At 50.0% G+C, this 8,083-nt stretch overlaps 1 long non-coding RNA gene across 1 annotated transcript; it reads right to left on the bottom strand.

Moving 5' to 3' along the window:
* Positions 1-2,941: 2,941 nt before the first annotated feature.
* On the bottom strand, positions 2,942-4,488 carry LOC128830504 (uncharacterized). Its single transcript, XR_008443593.1, has 3 exons — positions 4,331-4,488; positions 4,187-4,226; positions 2,942-3,025 (listed from the first exon to the last, which is right to left on the bottom strand). It is a non-coding gene; the product is annotated as an uncharacterized LOC128830504 (long non-coding RNA).
* Positions 4,489-8,083: the final 3,595 nt, after the last annotated feature.

The raw sequence follows: 8,083 nt of genomic DNA, 5'->3' as shown, positions 1-8,083 counted from the left end.
CAGAAGTCCAAAGTGCAGGCAATGCAATGTTTATTGGGGTTAATCAAGCAAGCATATCCATAGCTCTGACCCCCCTCCCAGAGCCTTCCTAGTGTCCTTCTTTCCCTTCCTTAGCAGGCATAATTAGCTTAGCACACCCTTGATCCCACCCCTTACAATTTATGGTTATCTTCTGTTTTGGAGGGTTGTGAATCTGGGGGCATCTGTATCCCATGGTAGGGGTAAGGAGTGAGATTATGCTTCGGTCAGGGACAGGCATTTCTTTAGCCTTAGTGTTTCTTATCATAGGCGTCAACTTTTCCTGGCGCTGGTGGGTGCTCAACCCCCTGATCCCCAGCCTGACTCCACCCCTGCCCCGCCTCTTCCCACCCCCATTCCAACCCCTTCCCCAAAGTTCCTGCCCCAACTCCGCCCCCTCCCTACCCCTATTGGACTCCTTCCCCAAATCCCCACCCCGGCCCCGCCTCTTTCCCGCCTCCTCCCTTGAACACGCCATGTTCCCACTCCTCTCCGCTCCCTCCCACAGCTTGTTACGCCGCAAAACAGCTGTTTTGCGGTGGCAAGCGCTGAGAGGAGAAGTGGGAACGCAGCGCGCTCAGGGGAGGAGGTGGAGGTGAGCTGGGGCAGGGAGGGCGGGGCGGGGAGCTTGGCTGCTCTGCCCCCACCAATTTTTCCACAGAGTCAGCGCCTATGTTTCTTATACCTTCCCCAATCCCCCTTGCCCCTCTCGACTGGTTGCTTGACCTTATCTCGGGAGAAGAGCTGAGGCAGGACTGTCCTTCAAGTATGCTCTCGTATATTAAACTCCCACTCTACCCAGCAATACTTTAGCTCTATCTCTTATCTCTTTTCACCCGATCTGTTTGTGGGCAGCTGTAACACCCAGTGTCTTTCTTCTTTGTTCACACATATTAGTAAGGATATAAAAGTATCAAAAATCAAACCCCAAATTCTATCTCAAGCCAAAAAACAGGCCTATAGACTAATAGTTACTTTGAAACCTTCTGACAAGGGTGTGTTTTTTATCTAACTTCTCTGTGAATGCCGGGAACATAACACCCAGGAGTGCACCATGGATGCTGTTGGTCAGGGCAGAGGATCAAGAATATAGTTCTGGGTGGCTGTGATAAGAACAGTGAGCACTGGGTCTAATTCCAAACTGGCTGCAGTGAGACATCTGCCCCTGAGGAGTCTGGGTCATGACTCACTGAAGCCAGCCTAGAATAAAAGGCCCTTCCTCTCCCTCCCACCCTTTGCTCTAACCCTTCTTTCCCCCTCTCCATTCAATTCCTCCCTTTCCTTCTCCCTTAGCGTTTATTCCTTTCCTGCCCATTCCCCTTTTCCCTCCAAGTCTTGCTTTCCTCTCTCCCTTCACCCAGGAATGCTTATTTTTGTACCCTGATGTCTCCTTCTGTTCTGCAGTCTCATCCTGTGGTGCTTGTAGTCAGGTCTGGCAGCCGCTCTGCTGCCATGCCATGGGGTTGTCCACTTTGGCATGGCTGCTCCCATAAAGGCACTCTCCTCCTGCATCCTTCCCTGATATTGCTAGGAGCCTGTGGACATGCAGCCTTGGTCCCTGCCCCCATCAGTTGCACTGTCCCAGCACAGCAGGAGGAGATGGTGGAGCTGATCAGCTGAACTGTGCCAACTTTCTACTTGCACAAAACCGAACACCCTTACCACACCCGCCCCTCCCCCGAGGTTCTGCCCCCACCCCTCCTCTGAGGCCCTGCCCCCGCTCACTGCATTCCCCCTCCCTCTGTCGCACACTCTCCCCACCCTCACTCACTCACTCATTTTCACTGGGCTGGGACAGGGGGATGGGGTGCGGGAGGGGGGTGAGAGCTGCGGCTGGGGGTGCGGGCTCTGGGATGGGGCTGGGGATGAGGGGGTTGGGGTGCAGGAGGGTGCTCTAGGCTGGGACCAAGGGGTTTGGAGGGGGATCAGGGCCAGGGCAGGGGGTTGAGGAATGGGGGGGGGAGTGAGGGCTCCGGCTGGGGGTGTGGGATCTGGGGTGGGGCTCTCCATTGTTGTGTGCATGATGATCATGATGGCTACACGCTGCAGATGTGCTCCAGCCTGGAGTAGACAGGAGGTGGTGGATCTCTTGGGCCTGTGGAGAGAAGTGGCTGTGCAGGAACAGCTCTGAACCAGCCATAGAAATGTGGACATCTACAAGCAGACTGCTCGGGGGATGCAGGAGGAGGAGTACAACAAGGACCATCGGCAGTGCTGCATGAAAGCCAAGGAGCTGCAGCAGGAGTACCAGAAGGCCAGGGAGGCCAACAATCGATCTAGTGTTGAACCGCAGGCCTGCTCTGTTTTCAAAGAGCTATGTGCCATCCTTGGTGGAGACCCCTCCGCCCCCCCAAGAGAACCCTGGATACTTCCAAGGAGCCCGAGTTTGACTTTCCCAAGGGTACAGTCTAGACTGTTGGACAGCTGTGTCCCCTCAATTCTCCAGCCTGGGGTGCCTTTTACACTTCTTTACTGTGAGAGCAACCACTCCTGGCCTGCTCACACACAGCCTCCAGCATGTAAATCACTCCCACTTATACTGTATAAGTGCAATAGCCAGCCATTCATGAATTACACTGTAGAGTGACACCAGTCCTAGGCTTTCCCCCATAAATGTGCGTCTCATACTGCCCAGCTCCCTCCTGAAGAATACACACTCTCATAAAGTCTGTTATTTTATTAATAAAAAATTATATGCATATCTCTTGTTATCCCAAATGAAGTTTCCCAAACACTTCAATCCCAACACACTGGTATAGATAAAACGAATTTATTAACTGTAGAAAGATAGATCTTAAGTGATTACAAGTAATATCATACAAAATCAGAATTGGTTACAAGAAAATAAAAGGTAAAACAGAGGTAATCCCTGTGTTAACAAGCTAAGTGAATTCAAAGCAAAGGTCTCGCTCCCCACAAGTTCCAACAGTCTTACTGGCTTAATCCTTCAGTCGGGATCTCTCCCTAGTTCAATGCTGCTTCCTTTCTTCTTCAAGTGTTGTTGATGCTGTTGGGAGAGAGAAAGGGAGAGATAATTTGAGATATCTGCCCTCTCCTCTTATAGCCCTTTCTCTTGTGCTAGAATCATCTGAAGTTGACATCCAGGAGACAAAAAGTCTCCGTGGACAAGAACTTCAATCTGTTTCTTTGTCCAAGATGTAGATTTTTGCCCACCTCCTCTCTCCTGCTGAAGAGTGGCCACTGAATCAGCTGATAGTCCACTTGATACCATTGACACCTGACTGAGGCATTGGCTAGCCTTTTGTCTCTGGGGAACTGGTTTGTGGCTGACCTCCAGAACATGTTGTAACATGTCTGGGAAACATCACACAGTGGAATGTCATAACTGTACATATAATGGTGCCACACATATTTTACCAGGACAATGATGATCAGCAAATCACAAATTTTCAAATGATACCTCATAAGAATTTGTACCAATTCTATGAGAGGGGTGAACATAGGGGTACAGACTGTCACACTGAGTTACAGGCCCCTGCCGTGAACAGCGAGGAGGAGGTGGACGAGGAAGAAGAGGAGTCCAGCCAGTCATGACAGTAGAGCATGAGGCAGGGGAAGGAACCTCTGGTAAATATGTAGTTTGTTTTGAGATTACAGGGATGGAACCCCCAAAGTAGCAGGACACATGAGTTGATTTACTCTTTTGTACTTATGCTAGAAGAGGGAGTGAAACAACCAAGAGAGGTAGAGTTGCTATCTGCTTTTCATTCCCCTCTTGAGTTAGGCAGAGGGGGCTGCGCGGAGCAGTATGTTTATGTGCACTAGGATGTCCTGTGAATCTTCCTTAGAGATCTCGATGAAACTTTCATGGAGGTACTCTGCAATCCTTTGCTGAAGGGTTCTGGGGCAGGCTTCTTTATTTCTTCCACCACGGTAGGGCATTTTCCCATGCTACTCAGCGATTACTTCAGCAGTACATTGCAGTACACAGGCTAGTAGCAAACAGGCCTGAGCGGCACCAGGATGCCAACAGCAGCTGTGCTATCTCTGCTCCTGTTACCTTCAGGAGTGAGTTATCAGCTAAAATAACCACTGTCTGTGGAAAATGGTGCCAGTATTCAATTCCATTGCCCTATACAACTAGACTCATGCCAGCTAGCTATTCCCCACTCATTTCCCCAACCCCCTCCCCCAGGACCATACTCACCATGGTTGGTGCTGTGACTGGCGCTGTGCTCCATCAGTCCCTACCAGAAATGAGAATGTCGTTATTACAACTTTGGAGGATCAAGGGGAGTGAGTTCAGTATCTTAAGTTTTGCTTTCCGTCATGAATACACTGGCAATGGTACCTTTGCATGCTGTATCTTCAGCTGCTGGTATTGTGGCCTTCAGGGTGTCCCCCTCCACATCCGCAGAATGCCTGAGCCAGACAAGGAGAGGAAAGAAGAGGACTCAGAATGACGTGTTCTGCTGCCTCAGAGAATGGGCACAAGGCCTGGAGGATGACCCTTGCAGACAGCCTGAGAAGGATAGAGTGGAGAGGAGAAAGGCGCAGGAAAAGGAAAAGCACACACAACAGGAGATGCTTGTGCTTCTCAGACAGCAAACAGAAATGCTGCAGACTCTGGTAGATCTGCAGGTTCAACAATCCCATGCTTGCCTCCCTCTGCTGCCCAGAGAGAACTCAATATCGGGACGTCCCTATACCCCCCTCAGCATTCCATGTGGCATCAGGGGTTGGTGCACTGCCCCCACCACTCCACCCAGGGGACATTAAAGACATTCACAGCTTCAAATATGCTGACTTATGAAAGCCACAGTTGGTGTGTGTGTACTTGGAAAGGAAATGAGTGTTCTTTCCCTTTCACAAGTTTTGCTGGCATAAGTGGTAGTGTAGACAGCATAGTCGTAGTGCTGTCTTAACCAGGAGTTAAGTCACCATAGCTACGTCTCTCAGGGGGGTGGATTTTTCACACCCCTGAGAGACATAGCCAGGCCAATGTTTTCAGCATATACCAGCCTTAGGAGTTTCTTTCCTTTTCAGTTTCAATGTCTTTCCATTAACTTTAATAGTCCACCACTGTGTCTTCCTGGCAGGACAAAGGGGAGGGTGGGTATTTGAATTTGGTTTCCTGTAAGCCCTGCCTAATTATTTCACTCCCTGTTGTGAGTTGTTGCTGTAGTTGCACCACAGTTACAATTACAATTTTATAGGCATACATTCATAATCATAACCTGTCTACATATCTCCACATGACCATCAAATTCAGAATATTACAAACATTCATAAAAGGCTTTGTCTGACATATGTTTATACACAATAACATTGTATGCTGCCAGTTGATTCTAGTGCTTATTTTGGGGGGTTCAGACCTCTTGTTCTCCCCTTAGGGTGTCTGGATCCTTATTGTCACAACCTCCCTCACCTTGTGAGTTTGATGCTGGAGTTTTGGTCACTGGCCATGGTGTAAACTTCACCTCTGTACCCTCTTTTCTGGATAGGGCATCAGCTACCTTGTTCTCCTATACTGCAGTCTGCCCCAGGGAGTGTGGGCTAGTTGGTGACTGGCAGTGGCCTTATCCTGAGGTGAGGTAGGGATAGTGGGTGGGGGTTCCCTGGGGAGGGGAGACCCAAGTACTGAGGGGTGTACTGCCAGGGGCAGCACCCCAGATACAAGGGCACGGGGGTCCGGGAGGGACATGGGAGCCAGAGGACAGGCAGATCACCAGCCTGCAGGGGGTGCTCCAAGATGCTGGAAGAGCTAATTCCCAAAAGAGACCAGCAGGAGGCGCCACAGGGGTGAGTCTGCCCCTCTAGAGACCCCCTTTGAAAATATTTCAGGCTCTGACCACTCCACCCACCCAAAAACCCATACCATGCCACCCTTCTGTTGCACTGCTGCTGGGGGCGGTGCTGCCTAGGAGTCCGACGATGATGTCGACTCACATAAACACATACGACATGAGATTGCTTGTGGCATTCACAGACATGCTCACCACAGTGGAACGCCGCTTTTGGGCTCGGGAAACAAGCACTGAGTGGTGGGATCACATCGTCATGCAAGTCTGGGATGACGAGCAGTGGCTAAAGAACTTTCAAATGAGGAAAGCTAACAACTCCCTTCTCCAAATAGAAGATGCTTATGGGGCACCTCCTCTGCTGTTTGTTCTTTGCAAGCACCATCCGTTGCGACTGGCTCCCTTCCTCCTGGCACCCTTGCTCTCACTTTCTTCCTCCTGCCTTGTTGCACTCTGGGCTGCCACAGCCTCTGAAGTGTCCATGGTGCTTTTCGGAGTGGAGGTGGAGTGGAGGATACTTGCCCCCAAGTATCTCGTCCAGCTCTTTGTAGAACCGGCAGGTCGTGGGGGCAGTACCGGAGCGGTGGTTTGCCTCCCGTGCTTTGTGGTAGGCGTTCTGCAGCTCCTTCACTTTAACCCTGCACTACAATGTGTCCCGGTCATGGCCCCTTTCTATCGTGGCCCTTGATATCTGCCCGAAGGTATTGTAATTCCTACAGCTGGAGCGCAGCTGGGACTGGACAGCTTCCTCCCCCAAACACTCATGAGATCCAGCACCTCCCACACTACCCCTCTTAAGCAAGCGTTCCTGGTGAGGATGTGCACTACTGACAGAAGGAGGGAAGTGTGGACATGAAAAACTGCAGTAATTACTGTGATGGCTATAAGTCAATCTAATATAGGTCAACTTAATTTTTTAGTGTAGATATGGCCTTAGTAAAATCAGCAGGTTGACTGGGAGCTCACAGAAAGCTGGTCTATACGGGCGCAGAGGTGCTATTTTTACCATCACTTTTTAGACGAGAAACCCTTATGTAATCTCAGAGTAACTCCCTTCTTCCCACATCCTGGCACTTTCACACCCACATCAGATGAAGAGATGGAGAAGGTAGGATACTTCCAACCTGTCTGTGGCCAGAAGCTGAGAAGACACTAAAATCTAGTCAGAAAACCAGTCACCTTCTGGTAAGACAGAGACTCTGCAGTCCAGTGTGGTTTGGATACAGGAAGAAGGTCAGTCTGAGTGGAATTTCTGATGTTGTGCAGCCTGCAACTGTGTTTTGCTTGCCAGCTTTGAATGACCATTCCTTATCCAGCCTGGGAGCGTAGTGCCCTATTCGTATTCTCCTGACTGAAGACAGAGAGATTGCAGCAGGACATACCTCGCCTCAAGGAAAATGTGAGCTGAAGTGGTTCCCTGTCTCCTCAGCCCTTCCACCCCTGCTTTTGTCACACACTGTGCAAAAAAGAGGAACTGAAACAAGCACGTGTCATAAAAATCAAAGAACTTCAGATGCTGCGGACTTCACATGATTGGGGGAGGGGTAGCTCTCCAGAAAGGGTGTTCTGTCCCATCTCCTTCCTCTCTGTAATGTGTGCACTTTGATTCCTCAACTCTACCCCGTCCCACATCTTCTCTTTCATACCCAAATCATCCTCTTCCTCTAATGTCTAATCTTTGCACCTTCCCTGGTCCTGTCCTACCTCCCCTGCACTGATAACCCCCACCCTACCCCAAGCTCCCCATGAACATGACAACCAACCGCATATCCCCACCCACCTGAAACAAGCCCTGTTCCTCTCCCCCCCAGAGCCACTCTCTGATATTCCCTCCTGAGCAATCCCTCATGATCCTCTTTCCCTCACTCCATTAAACTCCTGACTCAGTTATTGTCTCCTTGCAAACTCCTTCTCTGTGACTCAATAAATCTCAATTCCCCTTTTACCACCAGAAAGAAAGAAAGAGAAAAATATCTGGCCCTACTCAGGAGCATCATTATTATTTGTATTAAGTGTGTTGTGGGATATCTTACAGGCTCCAGTCAGGACTATGGCCTGATTGTGCTGGACATTGAACCAAAATAGAATAACACAGGGGCCTTAAACAGAGGGAAGGACTGAGAGAAGGAAAAGGGAGAAAAACAATACCTTGTGGAAAAGGAATATAGCTATAGGAGCATTGCCAGCAGATCAAGGGAAGTGATTATCCCCCTCTATTCGGCACTGGTGAGGCCACATCTGGAGTACTGTGTCCAGTTTTGGGCCCCCCACTATAGAAAGAATGTGGACAGGAGCGCCGCCAG

The sequence above is a fragment of the Malaclemys terrapin genome, chromosome 1, assembly GCF_027887155.1.
Source record: "Malaclemys terrapin pileata isolate rMalTer1 chromosome 1, rMalTer1.hap1, whole genome shotgun sequence".
Lineage (NCBI taxonomy): Eukaryota > Metazoa > Chordata > Testudines > Emydidae > Malaclemys > Malaclemys terrapin.
Note: the sequence above shows the minus strand (reverse complement) of the source record. Positions and strands in the feature narration are given on the sequence as shown.